At 40.0% G+C, this 25,000-nt stretch overlaps 1 long non-coding RNA gene across 1 annotated transcript in view; it reads right to left on the reverse strand.

The window, feature by feature from the left end:
• Positions 1 to 17,148: 17,148 nt before the first annotated feature.
• LOC149134769 (uncharacterized) overlaps positions 17,149 to 25,000 on the reverse strand; it is a 15,421-nt gene continuing 7,569 nt past the window's right edge. The window contains exon 2 of the long non-coding RNA XR_016242463.1: positions 17,149 to 17,486. This is a non-coding gene — a long non-coding RNA (uncharacterized LOC149134769). The remainder of the gene's footprint in view (positions 17,487 to 25,000) is intronic.

The raw sequence follows: 25,000 nt of genomic DNA on the forward strand, positions 1-25,000 counted from the left end.
CCTCTCTTTGTTTCTCTCTCTCTCTCTCTCTCTCTTTATCTCTCTCTCTCTCTCTCTCTCTCTCTCTATCTCTCTCTCTCTCTCTCTCTCTCTCTCTCTCTCTCTCTCTCTCTCTCTCTGTCCCTGTCTCTTTCTCTCCATATATTTTCTCTCATATTAACTCTTTCTTCTTTCTGTTTTCGGTCTCTTTCGCAGTCAATCTATCTCACCGTTTTAGTTTTATTCTCTTTAGCTTTGCAGCTCTCCTCATTTTTTATTTTTAACTCCGGCTACTCCCAAACGTTCCTTCTCTCTATCTCTCTCTCTCTCTCTCTCTCTCTCTCTCTCTCTCTCTCTTTCTCTCTCTCTCTCTCTCTCTCTCTCTGTTCCTCTCTCTCTCTCTCTCTCTCTCTGTCCCTCTCTCTCTCTCTCTCTCTCTCTCTCTCTCTCTCTCCCTCTCTCTCTCTCTCTCTCTTTTCTCTTCTCTGCATCTATCTATCTAATGATTGATGGATTGATACATATTTTTTCCTGCGCAACTATTCTGTCCATTTATCTATCTATCTATCTAACAATCCATCCATCTATTTTTATCCAACTCTCTATCCACTTACCTATCCATCCATCTAGCCATTTATTAATCTATTCATCTATCTCTCTACCTATCAATCAATCTATTGGTATATCTATCTATCTACTTTTCCATCTATCTATCTATCATTCCATCAATCGATCTATCTGTCGATCTACTTTTCCATCTATCTATCTATCTATCTATCTATCTATCTATCTATCTATCTATCATCATGGACGGACGGTAGACACATCGGCTCCCATGTAAGTTGCATTTTTCACCTCTTAAAAGACCTATTTTGTTTTAAAATTTTGTATAAGTTGTGTATAACACAAAATACTTCGTGAACATATATTTTTCAAATCGGAAATAGCTCTATTTAGAGCCCTATTTCCAAAAATTCAAACATATCTTCCTCGTTCCTAGCCATATTCTTTAAAACGAATATGGCTAAGGTTTTCAACGAGGCCGACTTCCCGCTCCTAATGCCAGAGGCGAAAACACTTAATGCCGTTCCGCATGAACGCAGACAAGTGATGAAGAAGAGCAATGATTCTGAGTCAACTGCTGCTGCCTCAACCACCACCACTACCACCATCACGTGTACAAACTCTGCTGCTACAGCAGTCTTGCCTGCCACCGTCACCAGTGACAACAACAACAACAACGACAAAGACAACAACAACAACAGCAACAACAACGACAACGACACAAATGTCCTTGCTAACACGACCACTGTCCTCACCACTGCTACTACCAGTGACAATAACAACAGCAACAACAACAGGACACCGACCTTCAACACCAACACCACCACTACTTCGACAAACTCTGCCGCCACTACCACCACCTTTTACCTGGCAGTACCAACACCACTGTCAATACCACCATCAACAACTACAAGACGAACAAGATAAACAACACCACAAACGCCACAAACAACATATCTGCCAGCATCACAAAAACAAATTTTGCCGATGCAACGAAAGAAAAAAGAACAATATTAACATTCACCCAAAAACAAATCAATGACACAAAATCCCTTCTCACGAAAGAAGGTGACACTGTACAAATACACATACCAAAAGCAATTATTGAAAATACAAACAAGAAGCACATATCATACAGACTTATCAACAAGAAAACGAAGCGACCGGAGAGTTTCTCCACCCAAAAAATTGAGATTTGTCTCAAACCGATATGGCCCTTTCAAAGTCATGTTACTTGGGGACGAAAATTTGCCACGGTCCTAGTACGCTTTAAGAGCGAACAGTTAGCGAAGGAATTTTCAACACTCTCTCTCCACACAGATGACTTGGTGATGATACCGAGTTATCTTGGACAGAGAGTGACGAAGGTGACAGTAAAGAATGTCCCTTCACAAGTGGAAACCCAGTGGATAGTAGGTTCTATATGCCTCGAAATGGAGGAGGCAAATATATTAGAAATTGCTACTGCAGAGGAGAAAAACTGGGAAGGGGGAAAAAAAGTCGAAGTCCTCCTCCATATCACTGAAGAGGAGTGCCAAAAGATCCCCACACACATCCAACTGGCAAAGGACCACAAGTTATATGTAGTGGTGGAAGGAAGGCGGCCACGTTGTTATGTATGCGGCAGCGAGGCACACCTCAAGGACAGTTGCCCAACCGCCGCCAACCAAAAAAAGCAACAAGGGCAACCACCAAAACCCGGAAAAAAAACCCTACTACCAACACCACCATCAACAATCAAAACAAGAGAAACACAAGCAACACTGGCAACTGAGAAGACAACAGCATCTGCAAAAACAACAAGTGAGGAAGCAGGGGAAAAGAAAGAAAATTCCAAGACTGTTTCCCCCTCCCCCACATCACACACACCTCACACAAATAACAAGCCATCAGCACCAACAAAAACAGCAACACAACCACTCACACAAGCACACACAGACGCTCACAATTTGCCCCTACCCCCTTCCGATTCCTCAGAACCTTCGTCGGAAGATGAAAGTAATGAGGAATGGCAAATAGCCCAGAAAGGAAGGAGGAAGAGGAGCAAGAAAAGAAAAGCAAACACAAACAAAGCAGGGAGATACACAACTCCCGAAAACACTCCAGACACCAACACAAGCACACACAACTACAACACAAGCAACAAAACCCCAAAAGCAAGTACACACACAATGCTCACTGCCATCAACACAAAAAACTCAGAGTTGATGGAATACATCAACACAAAAACAAACATAACAAACGAAGACATAAAAACCAGCAACCACCCATACACAACACCGCCAGAACACATCAAAATACTACACATAACACCAACCCTGCACCACACACTAAAATCTATTTTTCCAAAGGCAGTTGGCAAATGCCAAAAATACCTGGCGAAAAAACTATATAGTGATCTCCTCGAAGAAAACCCGAAGGAGGAGACACAAAAACTCTCAAACGGTAAGTGACTCTCTTTATAAAACTTTAACACTCAAATCAAAATGATGCTCAAGATTGGTTGTGTAAATGCGCGTGGCTTGGGGTCCCCTTGGAAACAAGGGTACCTCCTAAATGACATAAAGTCACATAAACTAGAAATCATAGCCATAAGCGAGACCAGACTCCATGATACGCGGGCCCTATCGTCCATGTTTGGCAGACAGTTTAACATTTATTTTTCTCCCTGTCTGCCGAGAATGGGCGGTAGTGGCACGGCGGTACTCTTTCGCAAGAGTCTGGATCTCGAAGTAAAGACAGTATTCATAGACCCGGAGGGTAGATTGGTTGTTCTGGATGTCGATGGCAGCGATGGGTGTGCTTTTCGACTCATATCAGTATACGCACCACCTTTAACAGGTAGGCCGGATTTCTTTCGACGTCTAGAAGTATTCCTAGGAACGTCTCGTCCTTTACTTTTAGTGGGGGATTGGAATGCTACCTTGGACACGCATCTAGACTATGTTGGCAGAGATAGGAATAGACGGGGATGCAAATGCCTCAAAGACCTGCTCAGACGCTTTCAACTGTCTGACAGGTACCGACTCGATTACCCGAATGCGCCAATGTGGACATGGACAAACCGCATCGGGTCGTCGAGATCGTATCTAGATAGAATACTGTGTAGGAGAGTAGATAGAGATAGCATAGGGTGTCCACAATTTCACATAGTCAGCTACACGGATCACAAACTTGTGACGTGTACGCTAGACTTAGATAAGACACATAGGCAGGGCTCCGGTTACTGGAAACTAAACGCGTCTTTCCCGTCGAGACCAGTTTTCAGAGACCGGATTAGCACGTTAGTAAAGAGGGCTTTGACAGGAGCCATCATCAATAACAAATGGTGGTTTGCCCTCAAGAGAGCAATAAAAGCAGAAGCGGTTAGGTATAGCAAAGCACTAGCCATAGACAGAAACAGAGTAGAGGGTGAACTAGTTAAGAAGCTAGAAGAGGCAATTAGAAGTGGCATCGCATCCGACGTTTTGGCGGCGAGGTTGGCCCTTGACCAACACTTCAACGCCAAACACGAAGGGTGCGTTGTCAGGGCTAGGATGCGTGCTCTAAGAAACGAAGGTGTTGGAGCCGCACGAGAGGCCCGGGTGGCGGAGGCGCAACAGGGCAACAAAGCCACCATTCGGTCTCTGGTGGACGAACAGGGGCGCGAACTGCTCGAGCCAAGCAAAATGTGTGAGGCCTTTCAGCGGCACTTTGCTCGACTGTTTGGGACGAATGGCGAGCGAGAACGCAGGGTGGACTTCAGTGCCTACCTGCACAGCCTGCCACGACTCTCGGCAAGAGAGGCGGAGTGCTGCGAAGGTGCCATCACGGCGGCGGAAGTGAGGGACGCGATGGCGGGATGCTCGAGGGACAAATCTCCGGGTTTGGATGGTCTGCCCTACGAGCTTTACAACTGTAAGCCAGACTTGTTTGGAGACGTCTTGGTGGCGGTGTTCTGCAACTGGCAGCAAAACGGGAGCATTCCCGGTTTTGTGAGTCGAGGAGCCGTAACGCTGCTGAAGAAAGATCCAAACAAGGGGGACGTCATAGATAACTTTAGGCCCATCACTCTGCTCAATGCAGACTTGAAAATTTTGGCCAAGGTGTTAGCCAAGCGGTTGGCGCTTGTCATCGAGAAACTGATCGGCAAGGCGCAAACGTGCGCGGTGCCGGGCAGGAGCATCCATGACAACCTCCATCTGATGCGCTACATCATAGAGAGGGTAGTTAAGGAACCTGGCATGGGTGGGGCCCTGATCAATTTAGATCAATCGAAAGCTTTCGATAGGGTAGACCATCAATACTTGGAGGCTGTCCTCATAGCAGCCGGCTTCGGTCCCATTTTCCGCGGCTGGATGGCTGCCTTGTACAGAGGCATCCGTTCGGTAGTTCGCGTCAATGGGCATCTATCAAGACCCTTCGACATTGCACGTTCGGTCCGTCAGGGATGCCCCCTCTCGTCGCTTCTGTACGTGTTGACTCTCGAGCCACTACTGCGGAAGCTGGCGACGCTGAGGGGCATCCCGCGAGAGTTGGGATGCGGGACGAGCGTGTCGGCATACGCGGACGACGTCACCGTCATAGTGTCTAGCCAAAAGCACATCGAGCTTGTCGGCGAGACACTGAGAGACTACGAAGCGGTAACGGGAGCGAAAATCAACCGGGATAAGTCAGTGGGCTTGCGGCTCGGCACCTGGAGAAGCAACCCCATGCCGTCAAGTAGCGCCTCCGTCGTGGGACGTTGGACTGACGGTCCGGTTGAGATGCTCGGGGTCTGGTTTGGTCCAGACCTCCAAACGGAGAAGAACTGGGACGAGATAACGAGAAGGGTGGCCACTCTAGCCCGGCAATGGGCCGAGAGGAAGCTTTCCCTGAAAGGTCGGGCGGAGGTGGCGAACACGTACATCGCGTCCGTCATCTACTACCGCCTGACCGTCGTTCCTTGTCCCGACCCTACCATCACCAAACTGGAGCGCATCCTCTTCCGCTTCTTGTGGAAAGGAAGCGTTCCGATGGTTAGGCGATCCGTTTGCTGCCAACACCCGTTAAAAGGAGGACTGGGCATGCCGTGGTTGATGATGCGCAGACACGCGCTGAGACTGCGACATCTCCGGCTCTACGTAGACAGCGGTGAACAGGTGTGGTCACCGTTTGTGCGGCGCGCTTTCCCGCAGCTCGTCTCCATGACCGAACTGCAGTCATGGATCAAGAAGAGGCCGAGGAAGGGCGAATGGCACCGCGAGTGTCGCGCTGCTCTTCGGCAACTCCAACAACCCGGGTCAACCTTGAGCGACTGCATCACAACTAACGCATTCTATAGTGGATTAGTGGAGGGAAGGTACGACGACGATCTCGGGGCGAACCTGGGCGTCGACGAGGAATACCTGACCCGCCTGTTTAAGACGACCTTCGGGCCGGGACCTATGGACAACTTCCAGAGATCCCTGGCCTGGCAGTGCTATCGAGAAGCACTACCCGTTCGGGATAAGCTCTACAGGCATGGCTCGAGAAACACGGGGCCGACCTGTCCGAGATGCCGGCAGAGCGACGAAACCGTTCTGCACGCACTCGTACAGTGTCCCACCATTTCCGAGCTGTGGGCTTACGTCGAACAACTGCTATCGCGTGTGGGACGAGTCGGTCTATCAGCCGAGTCTATCGTGAATATTGTCGCGCCTCCTTCCTTTAAACGGGAAGGAAGAGCTATTTTCATCGTACTTGTGGCTATGGCGAAAGAATGTGTATGGTGGACGCGTCTGAAAGGTCTAGAGACAAAGACTTTCCTCTCTGGGCAATCTCTCATCAACTTCTTCAAGTATCACCTGAAGAGGAAGTTGAGAGTAGAAAGGGAAGTCTTGTCTAGTGAATGCTTCAAAAAAAGATGGGTGAATGTAGCAAGGATGGCACGTGTGAACGACGGAGCCATCTTGAGCATAACCCTATGAACAAGAAAAAAAAAAATAAAACAAAAAGGCAAAAGAGAGTCACTTACTGTTATAGTTTCTTCAATGAGAATATTGACCAAGGTTACCGTGGTCTTTTCCGTGGGCTTTTCCTTCCACGGCTAAACCTAAACTGTCCTCCCCTCTTTTTACACGAGAACATTACTGTGTGATACACGATCCCTATTGATCGGCCTTTCCTTTTCTTTTTTTTTCGATCCCTTTTGATCGAACTGCCCCTTTTTCCCTTCCTACGATCCCTTTTGATCGACACCACCAATTTTTTTTTTTTTTTTTTTTTTTTTTTTTTTTTTCCTTCCTTCCCCCTCCCAAAAAGAAAAGCTCTACATTGTATTTGTCCCATCTTCGTTGAGCCCTGTGTGGCTAATAAAAGAAATGTATCTATCTATCTATCTATCTATCTATCTATTCATCTATCCAGCTACCTATTTATATATTTACCTATCTATCAATTATTTATCTATCTTCCTATCGATCTATCCATCAATTTATATATCCTTTTATTCATCTAGTTATATATCTATCAATCCCTCTATTTATCTATCTACCAATCCCTCTATCCATCTATCTAACTATCTATCTATCTACCTATCTGTCTGTCTGTTTATCCTAGCTATCTATATGTCTGAAATGGCCAAATTAGAAGTGTCGTTAGAGTGTTAGATAAAATAGCCCGCGGAATTCGTTCCGACTATATGCGCTCCGATTTCATATCCTGTCGTGCTCAACTTTACCGTTCATCCTTGGAATGTCGATAAGGAAAAAGTACCAACCCAGGACAGTGGATGGACAGAAATGCTCGAAAGTTGGACAAGACGTCTTTTGGTAATGGTTCTGGTTCTTTGCTTTCTGACAACAATATCTGCGACCTTGTATTGGTCCTAAAGTGGTTATATTTCCTTTGAATGGACGTTGGTGGCGTGGAGAAGAAAGACTTGTATTTACGGGCAGCAATTAGTTTTCCTCAACACTTTCTTGTCCAGGCCTACAATTTTATGTACAGATGAGTGGTCAACATCGAGCGACAGAGCCTTTGAATAGAATGCATCAGTCAATTTAGATATGTGTGTACTTAATTCATCTATCCAGCTTTTTTGCAGGAGTGCTATATACATACATTATAAATGTGGGGGGGGGGGGTTAAGCTGGAAAGAAAATCTAATCGAATTTTTTATATGATGAATTTTGAGGTTACTTTTTCAATACTTATACATTAATTTATGCATTCTTTCTTTCCGTATTTCTTTACAGATTACTTTGTACCATAGCGGGTAAATTTGTAGTAATTTTACCCTTTTAAAATGAGTTTAGATCAGACACCTACCAGACTCTACATTCTCTATGAATTCAAAACGAGTTCTTCAGCAATAGAAGCGGCAACAAATATTACTTCTGATTAAGGAAATTAAGCTTTAAGTGTCCAAGCATGACAACGATTTAGACGAACAAGTTCTGTCAATATTGAGCTACTCAAAACAAATGTTGAGGAAAATCCAAAGCAACATGCACTAGAATTAGAAAAACTGTTCAATTGAAGTCACACTTCGATCATAAAACACCTTCATGGACTAGGAAGTGTATATAAACTTGTTTTGTGGGTTCCTCGTCAACTGACTACTTCTCACCTTAATCAAGGATTTGTCCAATGCTCGTCATTAAAAAGTAGACTTGTTACCGAAACTTTCTTGATCCACAAGCAATGAAAAGTGGGCTCCCTGTAATTACACCCAACGAAAATGACAACTGTTAGCACTCAATGTAAATGGATAATCTATCTCAAACCTGTTCTACACCCTAAAAACGATGTGTTCTGTGTCTGGTGCGATATGAAGGGTGTCGTCTATCACGAAGCGTTAAACTAAAACGAAACAATGCGGAAACGTTTAGAAGTGTTGCGGCGCAAAATATGGAATTTTTGTTCATTACATTTTGTTCCTTAATCTTGCTCCAGCTACTGTCTTTTGAGATATTGGCAGCATTATGTATAAGGATATTTTTATTAGTTGTAAAGAGATTAAAAAATGATACAGAATGTTTCTTTGGTTTGAACCCAAAGGTATTTTACAGCCAAGAAATCAACAATTTGGTAAATAGACGGGATTATGCTATCAGTTATGAGGGGGAAATATTATCTTGATTAAATATATCAAGACCAAAGGAACGTTTGTTTCTCTCGCATCTTGAAATGCAAGAGAACTTCCTTTCTAACCTAAGATATACAGCCGTGGCCAAAAGTTTGGAAAATAGGTCTGAAAATTAAAAATTTTAATATAAAATTCCCAAAGTTATATTAAAAGTAAGCAATTTGGTGGAGAACTATATTTTTGATTTTGCCTATTTTTTAGTCCAGATATTGAACTAGTGGATCAGTTATTAGGTACGTAAATCTCTATGGCGTATATATTTGAATTGTATTGAACTTGAGATAACAGTACATACATGCAAACATACATACACATCACACATACATACATAGACACACACGTATATATACACACATATCGACCGAGATATATATGTGTACGTGTGTGTGTGTGTGTGTGCGTGTGTGTATGTGCGTGTGTGTGTGTGTGTGTGTGTGTGTGTGTGTGTGTGTGTGTGTGTGTGTTCTGTGTCTGTGTCTGTATGTCCGCACTTTAGTAATTGTTATTTCCATGTGGCTTACGATATTGTCTAGGCATTTCTGCGTCGTGGATTTCAGTAGAATTTTCACATCAATAGAGATCTTATAGAGGATTAAATGGAGATTATATGTCTTATTTTCATATTAAAACAAAGATCTTGTCCCGCATAGATGTATGAATATATATATATATATATTATTTTGTTTAAAAGAGTTCCAACACTGTCTGTTTTTTATGTTTTATTTATATTCCTGCAGAACCAATGTGGGGTATAGAATATGGAATATACAATATATAATATAATATACAATATATAATATAAAATAAAATAAAATAAAAATGGATGGCACCATGAAAGAAAGTATTGAATGTAGATGAAATATTGAGTGTTCAATATAAAGGATCAAATATATAAATATATAAATATAAATATATATCACGGTTTGCCAGGCGTACAGATATTCTGTAACTTGTTTATATTTATATGCCAGAGATATGTTTTAATCCACATCATTAACTGGTTGCTATATTATTGCTATTATTTCCGTTCAGAACAGACATGAACATTTTAATAAACAACACCACCATCACAAGTGATATTTATTACAAAAGCAGATACACACCAGTACCTTAATTTCAAATCATGCCACCCAACACACACAAAACGCAACATCTCGTACTGTCTACCCAGGAAAATTTGTACTGTAGTCGATGATCCAAATACCAGAAACACACGGCTTATAGAACTCAAAGGATTTCTACTCAAGCCAAATTACCCTCTCCTACTTATAGAAAATAGCATACAGCGAGCAAAGGAGATAGCTATAGAACAACTTAGAGCAACACGAAAAAGACGAACCCATCAAAGGAACACAGTACCATTTCTAGTAACACACAGTCCGCATCACCAAAACATTTTTAACATCATCAAACAAATTTACCAATCATAAAACAAAGTGAAAAATTTAAAAAACATGATAACTGATCAAACACTTATCCTAAGCAAAAGGCAGTCACATAACTTAAAGACATTATTAACAAAGGCAAAATCTAACATGAACAAGCAGGATAAAACATTGAAACTATCCAAATGTAATGATACCAGATGTAGAACGTGTCAATGCCTGCATACGGGTAAATCCATTAGAACAAAAAGAATGGACAGATTTTCGCAAATGTAGATATGATCTGCAAAAGCAGAAATTTGATCTACTGCATTAAATGCCCGAATTGCGAGGAATTATATATAGGTGAGACAGGAATGCATTATCAGAACGCTCACGAGTCCACAGACAACAAATCCGAAATACTAATGTTCGCCAAATTCCATTGAGCAAACATATAGGGACATGTGGTCTGAAAATGTTTCTAATTTTTCCTTTCCACAAACTACATAACACAAGTGAAGTTGGGAGAAGGATAAAAGAAAAACGGTTTATTAAAATGTTCGAGTCTGTTCTTAACGAAAATAACAGCAATAATATAACAACCAGTTAATGATGTGGATTAAAAAATATCTCTAGCATATAAATATAAACAAGTTACAGAATATCAGTACGCCTGGCAAAATGTGATGTTTATGTTGCATGCGAATTGGTCAAAAAGGCATTCTAAAAATTCAGCTCGTTGGAGCGTTCTAGGGGGTACTAAAGTTGTTAAGAACTCAACTGCCAGTTAAACACATTTGAAATCTGAAAGCGGTAATTTAACTTTATGAGCATTACAAAATATTTTTTTAATGTTAAAATACCATAATAAAAAACGTGAAAACGAGATCATGTTTTAACTTTATTCAACTGATACATTATTCTATACACATTCACACAAATTCGAAGCAATATATATATATGTGTATGTATGTATGTATGTATGTATGTATGTATGTATGCATGCATGCATGTATATATGTATGTATGTATGTATGAATGAATGAATGTTGATAGATAGATAGATAGATAGATAGATAGATAGATAGATAGATAGACAGACAGACAGAAGACAGACAGACAGACAGACAGACAGACAGACAGACAGATAGACAGACAGATAGACAGACAGACAGATAGATAGATAGATAGATAGATAGATAGATAGATAGATAGATAGATAGATAGATAGATAGATATCTTTTTATTATAGCCACACAGGGCTAAATACAGAAAATGGACAAATTACAAAGTAGAGCTTTTGGTGGGGGATAATTTGGATCAAAAGGGATCGCGGGAAGAAAAAAAAAAAAAAAAAAAAAAACGTGGGAGGGGGCGATCAATAGGGATCGTGTATCACAGTCGATGTAAAAAACGGGGAACAGATTAGGTTTATCCGTGGAGAGAAAAGCCTACGGAAAAGACCACGGTCACCTCAGGCTTTTTTTTTTTAAAGGTACATGAAAGTAAGTACCTTCTCTCTTTTTGTCTCTTTTTGTTACAAGTCTATGCTTAAAATGGTGTCGTCTTTCATTCTTACCATTCTTGCCACATTTACCCATTTTTTATTGAAACTTTCATTCGACAACACTTTCCTCTCTATCCTCATCCTCCTTTTCAAGTGGTACTTGAAAAAGTTGACGAGGGAATGACCAGAGAGGAAAGTGTTTGTTTGTAGACCTTTCAAACGCGTCCACCACACGCATTCTTTTGCCATAGCTATCAGTGTTACAAAAACCGTTTTTCCTTCCCGTTTAAAGGAAGGTGGCGGAACAATATTCACGATAGACTCGGCTGATAAGTGGGCTCGTCCCACACGCGACAACAGCCGTTCGACGAAGGTCCACAGCTCTGAAATATCTGGACACTGCACGAGTGCGTGCAGAACGGTTTCGTCGCTCTGACCGCATCTCGGGCAGGTCGGTCCGGTGGTTTTCGAACCGTGTCTGTAGATCTTCTCTCGAACTGGTAGTGCGTCTCGATAGCATTGCCAAGCCAGGGATCTCTGGAAATTATCCATTAGCCCCGGCCCGAACGTTGTCTTGAAAAGGCGGGTTAAGAATTTCTCGTCGACACCCAGGTTTGCCCCGAGAGTGTCGTCAGACCTCCCCTCCACTAGTCCTCTATAGAACGCATTGGTCGTTTGGAAGTTGCACAAGTTTGATCCCCGACGGCAGAGCTGTTGTAGAGCTTGGCGACACTCGCGGTGCCATTCGCCCAGTTTCGGTCTCTTCCTGATCCATGTTTGCAGTTCGGTGAGTGAGACGAGCTGCGGGAAGGCGTGCCTCACAAACGGCGCCCACACCTGTTCACCGTCGTCAATGAAGTTCCAGAGATGCCGCAGTCTCAGCGCATGTCTGCGCATCATTAACCACGGCATCCCCAGTCCTCCACGTAACGGTTGTTGACAGCAAATGGATCGCCTCACCATCGGAACGCCACCCTTCCACAGAAAGCGGAAAAGTATGCGTTCTAGTTTCGTGATGGTGGCATCGGGACAAGGCACGACGGTCAGGCGGTAATCGATGACTGATGCGATATACACATTAGCCACCTCCGCCCGGCCTTTTAGAGATAACTTTCTCTCAGCCCATGTTTGGCTGAGTTTGATCACTCTACTGGTGATCTCGTCCCAGTTCTTATCCATTTGGAGGTCCGGACTGAACCAGACCCCGAGCAGTTTAACCGGTCCGTCCGTCCAGCGTCCCACTACGGAATCACTGTTGGACGGTATGGGCTTGCTTCTCCAGGTGCCGAGTAACAAACCCACTGACTTTTCCGGGTTAATTTTTGCTCCTGTCACCGTTTCGTATTCTTTAAGTGTCTCGCCTAGCATCTCGACGTGCTTTTCGCTCGACACTATGACGGTGACATCGTCCGCATATGCAGACACGCTCGTCCCGCAACCCAGCTCTCGTGGGATACCCCTCAGTGTCGCCAGCTTCCGCAGTAGTGGTTCGATCGTCAATACATACAGAAGCGCCGACAAGGGACATCTCTGACGGACCGAACGCGTGATGTCGAACGGTTTTGACAGGTGACCGTTTACCCGTATTACCGATCGGATGCCGCTATACAAGGCAGCGATCCAACCGCGGAAGACGGGACCAAAGCCAGCTGCCCTGAGGACGGCCGCTAGGTATCGATGGTCGACCCTATCGAAGGCTTTAGATTGATCTAAATTGATCAGCGCCCCACCCATGCCAGGATCCTTAACTACCCTGTCCATGATGTAGCGCATGAGGTGGAGGTTGTCATGGATACTTCTGCCCGGCACGGCGCATGTTTGCGCCCTGTCGACCAGTTTATCGATGACAAGCGCCAACCTCTCGGCTATTACTTTGGCCAAAATTTTCAAGTCTGCGTTGAGCAGAGTGATGGGCCTGAAATTATCTATAAAATTCCCCTTGTTTGGGTCTTTCTTCAGCAATGTCACTGCACCTCGGCTCACGAAACCGGGAATTCTCCCGTTTTGTTGCCAGTTGCAGTAGACTGATGCCAAGAGGTCGCCAAACAAGTCTGGCATTTGACAATACAGCTCGTAGGGTAGACCATCCAATCCAGGTGACTTATCCCTCGCGCAGCCCGCCATAGCATCCCTTACTTCAGCAGCTGTGATGGGACCCTCACAACACTCTGCCTCTCCCGCCGAGAGCCGCGGCAGGCCGGTCAGGTAGGCAGTGAAGTCCATCCTGCGTTCCGACTCACCGCTCGCACCGAACAGTCGAGCAAAGTGCTGTTGAAAGGCCCCACACATCCTTTCGGGTTCGAGCAGACTACATCCCTGTTCATCGATTAGAGACCGAATGGTGGCTCTGTTACCGCGTTGCGCCTCCGCCACCCGGGCTTCTCGCGCAGCTTCGATCCCTTCGTTCCTTAAGGCACGCATTTTAGCTCTGACGACGCAACCTTCGTGTTTGGCGTTGAGGTGTTGGTCGAGGGCCATCCTCGCAGCCAAAACGTTGGTTGCGCTGCCAGTTGTAAGTGCCTCTTCTAGTTTCTTAACTAAGTCTCCCTCTACTCTATTTCGATCTATCGCTAGTTCTTTACTAAACCTAATAGATTCCGATTTGATTGCCATTTTCAGGGCAAACCACCAGCGGTTGTTAACGATGGCTCCTGTTAACGCCCTCTTAATTAATTCGCTAATCCGGTTCCTGTAAACCTGCCGCGCTAAGAGCGAAGCGTTCAGTTTCCGGTAACCGGGACCCTGCCTATGTGTCTTATCTAAGTCGAGCGTACACGTCACAAACTTGTGATCTGTGTAGCTGACTATTTTAAATTGTGGACATCCTACACTATCTCTATCCGCTGTCCTACATAGAACTCTATCTAGATACGATCTCGACGATCCGACGCGGTTTGTCCAAGTCCACGTTGGCACGTTCGGATGGTCGAGTCGGAACCTGTCAGACAAATGGAAACGTCTGAGCAGGTCTTTGAGGCACTTACATCCCCTTCTACTCCTATCCACTCCCACATAGTCTATATGCGTGTCCAAGGTAGCGTTCCAGTCCCTTACTAACAGTAAAGGTCGTGACGTTCCCAGGAAAACCTCTAGACGTCTAAGGAAATCCGCCCGACCCGTTAAGGACGGTGCATACACTGCCACCAGACGGAAAGCACACCCGTTTGTGCTATCGACGTCCAAGACAACCAGCCTACCCTCCGGGTCTAGGAATATTGGCCTTACTTTTAGGTTCAGACTCTTCCGAAAAAGCACCGCGGAACCACCACCACCCATGTTTGGCAGACAGGGAGAAAAATAAATGTCGAAATGTCCACCAAACATGGACTTGAGGGCCCGCGGGTTACTGAGTCTGGTTTCACTGATAGCCATGATTTCTATGTTCTGTGACTTGATGTCATTTAGAAGGTAACCTTGCTTCCAAGCTGACGCCAAGCCACGTACATTTACACAACCTAATTTAAGCATAGTTGAAGTCGAAATTTGTGTTTCATACACGACAGTAAAAGAGACAAGAGAGAAGGTTACTTACTCGTTTCGAAAGTTTTAGCTTCCTCTTCTTTTGAAGTATCTTGGATGAGGTTTTTGAAGAGTTTCTTTGATAAATATTTTTGGAACCCCCCAACCGCATTTGGAAAGAGGGTTTTGAGTGTGTGGTGCTGCGTTTGTGTGATGTGAACTATTTTGATGTGTTTCGGTGGTGTAGTGCGTGGATGATTGTTCAGCTTATAATTATCTTCAGAAATGTTTGTTTGCGATATGATGTAGTCCATTAATTTTGTGTTTGTTGTGTCTATCGCTGATAGCATTGTGTGTGTTTTTGTGATGTTGGTGCTGGTTTGTTTGTGCAAGGGGCTTTCAGCGGTTACATATTTCCCTGCTTTGCATGCATTTAATTTTGGGGTTGTTTTTGATCTTTTTCTTTTACTTCCTGTGGCTATTTGCCATTCTGTAGAACTTTCATCGTTAGACGAAATGTCTGACGAATCAGAAGGGGGTAAAGGCAAAGCATTTGGTTCTATTTGTGTGTTTGTCGATGGTGTTGTGGTGTGTGGTGTGTGTGGTGTGTGTGTTGTTGGGGAATTGGGAGTAGTATTGGTCTTTTCTTCGTTCTCAGTGGTTGTCTTCTTGGTTGTTGTTCTTGGTGTTGGTGTTGGTCTGTCTTTAGTTGTTGTTGGTGGTGTTGTTTCTGTTTTTGACTCAGGTGGTGGTGTTGTTTGGTTAGGTTGGTTTGTTCGTTGTTGCCGTTCTTTCGTTTTCGCATATAGCTGCTTGATCAGTTGTGCATACGGTGGTGTGGGTAATAATGCTGGTGTTTTGGGTTTTTGGTTTTCCCGTGGCTGTTGTTGTTGTTGTTGCTGTTGTTTCGCGGCAGAATTGCAGTCCTTTTGGAAGTGAGCAGATATTAGGGTTGACAGATAGATTTTGTATTTTCATCTGGCAAGTCTGTTTATTTCTCCCAATGAAACAAACATTTGTTTTTGTTCCGTTTTTCTTTTTATTTATTTAGCAATCGATGTTTCATACTGAAAGCATATACAAAGTCGAAAACTAGAAAACTGCAATTTTCTTCATTTTATGTTGTTATTTTTTGTCATTTTCCTTGAACAGTGACCTTCCCAAAGTACAAAAATATCTATTTCAATGCACAGTTTCACACCCAGATCCATACAAACCAAAATCCGAATATATATATATATATATATATATATATATATATATATATATACAAACACACACACAAACACACATACATAATTATTCATAGAAAGTGAGAGAGGGGGAGAGAAAGAAATATATACATTGTAAATATATTTCCTTTATTGGTATTTCTATATTTCTATGTATAAATATTTATAGATACAAACATATCTGATTTTCAATATATACATATTATAAATGTGTTTATAATCTTAATATCACTGTCCATTTAATATTTCGTCATCAGCAACCAACTTATAGTTATTGTCGTCATAGTAACGATTTGTCGTTCTTCGATATCACGTACTTCCCAAGGTCACAGATGGCGACTGTCCAGAATCCATTCTTCGCACGCTCTCTTCCTTTCTCTTTCTCTCCCTCGCTCTCTCTCTAGCTATCTCTCTCTCTCCCTCCCTCTCTCTCTCTCTCTCTCCCTCTCTCTCTTTAGCGCTCTCTCTCTCTCTAGCTCTAGCTCTCTCTCTCTTTCTCTCTCCTCTCTCACTCTCTCTCTCTCTCTCTCTCTCTCTCTCCTCTCTCTCTCGCTTTGTATGTTCTCTTCTTTCTCCTCTAAATACACGGCTTTAACAAAATCGCTGTAATTACATTTACAATCCGAAAAACAAAAGCTCTGAGTTCCATCTTAAAATATCTACATGAGTATGCATGTGAATATATATATATATGTATATAATATGTATTTGTGATCAAATGTTGATCTATTCTCTATACCTATATATAATACATTGTAGGGATATATTTTACAGTCTTCTATCCACACCATGTACATGGATACATACATACATACATACATACATACATACATGCATGCATACATACATACATACATACTTGCATGCATGCATACAGGTATGCATACATGCATGCATACATACACGCATACACCCACATATGGAGCAAGCAAAAAGATGTGCGTGTGCGTGTGCGTGTGCGTGTGCGTGTGCGTGTGCGTGTGCGTGTGCGTGTGCGTGTGCGTGTGCGTGTGCGTGTGCGTGTGTGTATATATATATATATACAATGGAGAAATTATACAAAATGTATAAATAGATGATGAGTAAAGCGCCGGCACAGTTTCGATTACCTGTTGTTATCTGTAGATTTATTGCAGGAACTTCGTAGTGTCGGTTGGAGTAACAGTACTAATAAAATAGATGGAATGAGTAAAATATTTTATTGGGTACGGCACATGTTTTGATCCGTTCTTGGTCTCTTCGGGTTCATCAATAAAAAGTCTCACTATTTGGGTAGAAGATATCACCAACTGTAAACAATATGAAGTACGAAAACAAACGAGTTAAATATGCAAACAACGAGAGAAAAATGGAAAACAGGACAAGTAACACATAACTACATATATTTTCATTAAACATTTTATATATAATCTACGTATACACCTGTTAATTTTTTTTTTTTTTTTTTTTTTTTTTTTGCTATTATTTCATAACCGTCAACATTCTTACTGTTATGTAAATTATTTTCTGCAACAATATATTATTCACATGTTCATTAGGTGATTTATTCTTCTTAATTTTGGTAGTTAACAGGGAATATTCGAGATACTTCATGGGTTTTAAGAAGGACAGAATTAGACGAACGATCTTCACCTCTTTCAGTTGTCTGTAGTTTTCAGCAGAGTTTAAGATTTAGATTTTATTTTTAAGTGTCAGAGTTCATGTTAGCCCGGAAGTCGAAACATATCACAAGATCAGTCAGTCTGAAGCCCGTACAGGAATATACTTAAACATCTCTTCTGTACAAGATACTTCCAGGAAGAGTTGAGATCTTCAATGTTTTACTTGTACATATGCTGTCAGCGGTTTGACACAAGCGTTATATAATTCTACGTTTGCTACAGTACTGTAAAGTTGTTTTCGCTTCTGTCTCTCAGACAAAAATATCTTTTCAAAGTGATGTTATATCGTATATATTTCTGGGCTTAAATAATAGTTTAATTTTGTTCTTTTTTATCTTTTAGACATGAAAAATAGCAGTGTTCATGACCCCTTAACAGAGCCACCGAGACTGATGAAAAGGACTCCCCCGAATGCTCGCAGAGTGGTCTACGCTAAAAGTAACCATGCGCTAGATAGTGGTGCTAAACCAGCTGACGAATTAAATCTACTATTATCCAAGTAGAGTATGGCAGGATTTAAAATCAGAACACAAGCAACCGGTACCAATATCATAAGAGATCCAGTCCGACGTTCTCACAGTTCCACCAATCCCCCGTCCGATATTCTATCAATTCTGACAAACTGCCTACATAAATTTATTCTTAAATGTGTCTGTAGTCAACCTACTTTACGTTTCACAGACGTAGATCTGCCCACTCCACATCTACTTTAGACACAGTTGCATTTTCAATTCAAATAGCACCTCTGCCGGTGAGATATGAACTCAGATCATAAGGTATCTTGAAAAATATTGCAAGGCATTTTTACGAAGATCTAACAATTCTGCCACTCCCAAATTACCATATACTAAATAATTCTCTCTAAATTTCACACAAGGAACAGCGATTTCAGTGTTCAGTTGGTATTTATTTTATCGAACTCGAAAGAATGAATGTCGACCTCGGTGGAAATTGAACTCAGGACGTAAAACAGTAAAAAAATACCGCTAAGCATTTTGTCCAAGATGCTACCGATTCTTCCAGCTTTACCATATACTAAATGATACAACAGGTCACACAGGCGCTCGTTCGCATAGATATCGTTTGCTTTTCCGTCTGGAAACAAACGCACAAACACAACAATAACACATATAAAACAAAATTCACATGACAAATATCGGGAAATACGTAATTCCTTTCATTGCTATTTTGATGCTCAACATGTTGAGGTGTATTTCACTCTCCACCTTTTTTTCTTTCCACTGACGATCATGAAAAGCATATGAAACATTAGGCTGAAAGTGTCAAGCAATTTTTATTCAATTTATTACCTACGAATATAGATTGATATGTTCCTCCAAAATATTTAAAGGTATAACTGCATATGTGCGTGCATGCATGTATATTTATGTATGTATGTGTATGTATGTAAGTATGTGTGTATATATATATATATATATATATATATATATATATATATATATATATACATATATATATATATATATATATATATATATATATATATATATATATATATATATATACACACACATATATATATACATGCTCATATATATATACATGCTCATATATATATATATGTGTGTGTGTGTGTGTGTGTGTGTGTGTGTGTGTGTGTGTGTGTGTGTGTGTGTGTGTATGTGTGTTTGTGTGTGTAGGGAGGTTCTGGGGCATATATATACGAGGGGTGTATGAAAAGTTCTGAGCCTTCAAACCCTTTGAGAATTGAATCTTTGTACCTTCATCAGAAGTCTTGTACCATGGTTTGTTTCTTTGAGGCTCAAGACTTTTCATACACCCCTCGTACATATGTATGCATATGTATGTATATATTTGTATATAGACATATATGTATTTACAATATACATATATGCATGTATGCATGCATGTATACGCATATATCGGTGTGTGTAAGTGTGTGCGCGTGTGCGTGTGTGCACCTGTACGCGTGTGTAAGTGCGTGCATTAATGTTTGTGAATTTGTCTGCATGCATATTCTTTCCCCTACTTTCATTTCGCGCGCGCGCACTCACACACAAGCAGACACACACTCACACGCACACATGCACATATACACATGCCCACACACATACGCCTTCACACTCAAATTAGGGCTTATCAAAGCCTGTTCACTTAAAATGTAGTGTACCCCTGTTTGTGTTTGATTGAATCAGCCTCAATGCCGAAACAAATTCCTTTGTCGCAGACAATGGTAACAAAGTGAACGTGAAATTATGAAACGCCTTATGTGTGGTGGTGTTCTTCACAGTGCTTTTCAGTGTGAAAGACCTCATTAAATGACTTTATTTTCACCATTTCTACACAAATTCATTAGCTATGAGGATTTCCAATAATACTCATTCTATTTATTCAATTTTCCCCATTCCTTCAATTTGATACGTCTTTTATACACCAGATGTTCTATGAACACCTCTTAGAATTCCTCTTTCTTTAGTCATTGCCATATTCTTACCGCTACATACAAGACGCATTTCCTGCTGTTTTCGCTCTATACGAAGACCTTTTCTTTTTCAATTTTAACGCAAAATCCGTTTAACCATTTCATTGACATTCCACCTACTTTCATTCATTCTAAATAAACAGAGGCTTACCTGGATGAAATTAAAGGCTATGCGCAAAATATTTGAAGCCTTCCTATTTGAAATATATATATATATATAGGTGTGTGTATGTACGTATGTATGTATGTATGTATATATATATATATATACATACATACACATATATATATATGTGTATATATATATATATATGTATATATATATATATATATATATATATATATATATATATATATATATACATGTACATATTGATAAGTAGATATATTTATATACATATATATATATATATATATATATATATATATATATATATATATATATATATATATATATATATATATATGTATGTATGTATGTATATGTATATATATATATATATACATACGTACATATATATATATATATATATATATATATATATATATATATATATATATATATATATATATATTGTTACACTTTTTTCATCAACCAAAAAATTGTATCATTCAGAGATTTGAAAGTTTGTAAAACGCATTTTATATTGCATTTGAATCGAAATTCTTCTAGCTTTTACCTTCGATTTTATGAACGTAAGATTACTAATAGATTTTAGGGTCGTTTGATTAGCATACTATGTATTACAACATTTGCTTTCGTCCTTTTTTATGTTCGCGTTCAAATCTCCCTGACACAGTATATACACCTGAATATACGCGCAGGAATGGATGCGCGGTTAGGAAGCTTGCTTTGCAACCACGTGGTTTTGGGTTCAGTCCCACTGTGCGGTTCGTTGGGCAAGTGTATGTATGTGTGTCTTTGTGTTTCTGTTTGTCTAGTTTCTGTTTCTATCGGTTTGTCTACATCCCAGTAACAATAGCGATTCGACAAAAGAGATCGATAGAGTAAGTACAAGACTTTTTTAAAACAAATAATAAGTACTGGAGTAAAACTTCAAGACGGTGCTCCAGAATGTCCATATTCAATGACTGAAATAAGTACAAGGAAAAAGAAAGATAAAGGTACTGATATCGCTACACCTTTTCAAAAATTTTATTAGCCAGATGTGGAAGACCTAACTAAGATGCTTTCAAGTGAGAGTACTCGGCTCAAGGCAGCCAAGAGGAGGTCAAGTGGTGCTGTCAAACCGAGTGAGTAATTAAATATAGGAATGAACCATCTAAAGGGATTCCACACAATTTTCATTCTATCAACCAAATTTCACTCAAAGGCTTTCATCGGCCTCGAGGTAAGTCTAGAAAACATTTTCTTTTTCTTTTCCCAAAATACCGTGCAATCGGATCTAACATGAAAATGCACAATTCTGAAACGAACATCTAAACAGAGGCATACGAGTGTTAACACATATTCACCCTTGTAAACAAAAATTGGCAGTGCGTTTCATTCAAAAAAGAAAACGTTGTATATTTATAATATATCGTTTTTGTAAAATCATTTCATCGACATAACATTTTTATAATTTTCTTCTTTTTTTTTTTTTTCATGTAAAAGTACCTAAAAACTCTGCATTTTAGTTCACTGTTTGTACAAACCTCGATACGGATAAAACATGAAGTCACGAATTCTTATATATATCACTTTCTTTTTTTATGCTTGCAAGATTCTTGATATGAAATCCTGTGTGGAAATTGATTTTCTTGTATCATGGAAGGGTTAGATTAGATAATTGACTAAATGCCTTAGTAGTTGAATAATAATAACAAGAATAAATGCAGTGAAATAGAAAACGTGCATGTGTTTTTATTGGCAATTTGACCCTCCCAATCAACAAATATAAACATAAAAATACACATGCACACGTATGTATGTATTATACAAAGTGAAATATAAAATTGCCAGCACTTAATACTAGTGAAGGCGCGTCGCTTAGTGGTTAGGGTGTTGGACCCACGATCGCAAGATTTTGGTTTCGTATTCGCGGACAGGGAAGAGCGTTCTTGAACAAAACACGTTGCTCCAATCCACTCAGTTGTAAATGAATTCCAGCAATAGCTGGGAAGTTAACCCTACGATGGACACACCAGGGGAAGTGTTTTTACCGCATCACTTACATGCCATAGGGTATGCGGGTACTTTGAAAATACCTCACAGTATAGTTACGGGCTGCCCTTTGGCAAGGCATATCACCCGTTCAACCACCCTACCTGCTATACAGCGAAGTCATGGGACCGCAACATGGCAGATTATGAAAAGGTAGTTGAAGATCACAACTGAGCCAACGGTGCTTCTTACATTGATGCTGATCGGAGGAATCCTAGAAGATCAACGGTTAGGATTACCATGCTTTACGAAGAGAGTAACTACAATGCATCTATAAGCGTGGCATCCATGGTTGTGTAATCAGCTAATGAAAGATTCACTAATTCACTATGACTGAAGCTTTCAATTCAAATTCATAATAATGGAATTGGATGGTGACAGAGTTATGGGAATCCGCGAAAGCAACGAAAAAGAAATATGCTATGGAAGCAGGGCTCAATTCCGGCCTTAAGTGTTCTAGGGCTCAATTAGTCTTTTGCAACAATCTCTTACCCTCTGTCCCTGTTTCATGCACCCATATACAAACTCCTCAGACAACTAATCTATCTTAGGTTCTTGTTTTGATATTACCTAAGAGAAAACATTCCAATGTTCTTCGGAGAGAGATAATAAATCAGTTTTTATTTTTATTATTATTTTTTTAAAGTTCATTCGGTATCCTAATGATATCTTTTTTTTATCTTCGTGTTCGCAAAATTTCACAAGATAGTTACTGAACTTCTTTTCATTCTAAGAGATGTTTCAGTCTTATAAATTCGGATCTCCTATACGTATGCACATATGTATGTTTGTATGTATGTATGTATGTATGTATGTATGTATGTACGTACGTACGTACGTACGTATGTATGTCGTATGTATATATTATGTACGTATGTACGTATATACATATGTGTGTGTATTTACGTATATACCTATATATGTATGCATGTATGTATGCATGCATGTGTGTATATACATATATGTAGATATATGTGTGGTATGAATGTGATGTTTGAATGTATCTATACATCCGCATCTTATATATATGTGTGCGTATGTATATATATATATATATATATATATATATATATATATATATATATATATATATATATATATATATATATATATATATATATATATATATTCATATATACATATTTATATAGATATTAATTACAGATATATATATGAATATATATTTATAAATATATAGATAGATATAATAGATATATGTATATAGATATGTATATGTAAATATATATCTATATATGTATATATATGTATATATGTATATATATATATATATATATATATATATATATATATATATATGTGTGTGTGTGTGTGTATATAATAAACAGATAGATAGATAGATATGAACAAAGATATATATACAGATACAGATGTGTGTGTGTGTGTGCATATATATTATTCCTTTACTTGTTTCAGTCATTTTACAGCGGCCTTGCTGGAGCACTACTTTAAATTATATATTCAGATTAACTGTGTGTGTTTGTGTGTGTGTGTGTGTATGTGTAGTGTAAGTATGTTAGTATGTATGCATGCACAACTACTCCTCACACACATAGGAGCATACAAAAATATACATAGGTATAGACACACGCACCTATACGCGAATAAATATGGCAATATTCATACTACTTACAGGTACACGCACAAATACACACATACGAACGGAGACCCACAATCTCACTCCCCCAGGGGAACTAGGATAGGGAGAGAGAGAGGAGGCGAAGTTACCCCTCTTCCTCTCATTCTCACACTCAATCACTCACACTCTCTCTCTCTCTCTCTCTCTCTCTCTCTCTCTCTCTCTCTCTCTCTCTCTCTCTCTCTCTCTCATTCTCCATATATATTTATATATATATTTATATTTAGACAAATATAATTTTCACCTATATATATATATATATATATATACATATATATATATATGTGTATATATATATATATTTGTTTATATATATATATATACACACACATATATATATACATATCTCTTTCTCTCTATATGTGGGGGGGGGGGTGTTATGGTTATGCGTATATATGTGTGTGCGTAAGTATTCGTGTGTATGAGTTTGCGAACCTCTGCGTGTGCGCTCTAGTGTGCAGTGTCACGTACGATAATCATATGACACTCCATCTGAATCTATCAGACGATATTTTGAACAGAATGTTAAAAAGTTCTTTATTAAATTATCAGTAAAGTTAAACTTTAAAATATGTACAGAACATACATCGCATAAAATATAGAAATAAATGCATGAATGAAAAAAAATATTTGAATAATTCTATTAGGAAAGAGTCAAAATTAGAAATGATATTACAGTTTGCATACCTGCCGATGTATTTATATATATGTATGTGTAAATGTATATGTATGTCGTGTGAATGTGTGTGTGCGCGTTAGAAAGTATATGTGTGTGTGCACGTTAGTAAGTATATGTGTGTGTTGCATGTGTGTTTGAGTCTATGTATGTATGTGTAGTTAAATGAAGATATACCTAT

The sequence above is a fragment of the Octopus bimaculoides genome, chromosome 7 (genome assembly GCF_046866305.1).
Source record: "Octopus bimaculoides isolate indiv1 chromosome 7, ASM4686630v1, whole genome shotgun sequence".
Classification (NCBI taxonomy): Eukaryota; Metazoa; Mollusca; class Cephalopoda; order Octopoda; family Octopodidae; genus Octopus; species Octopus bimaculoides.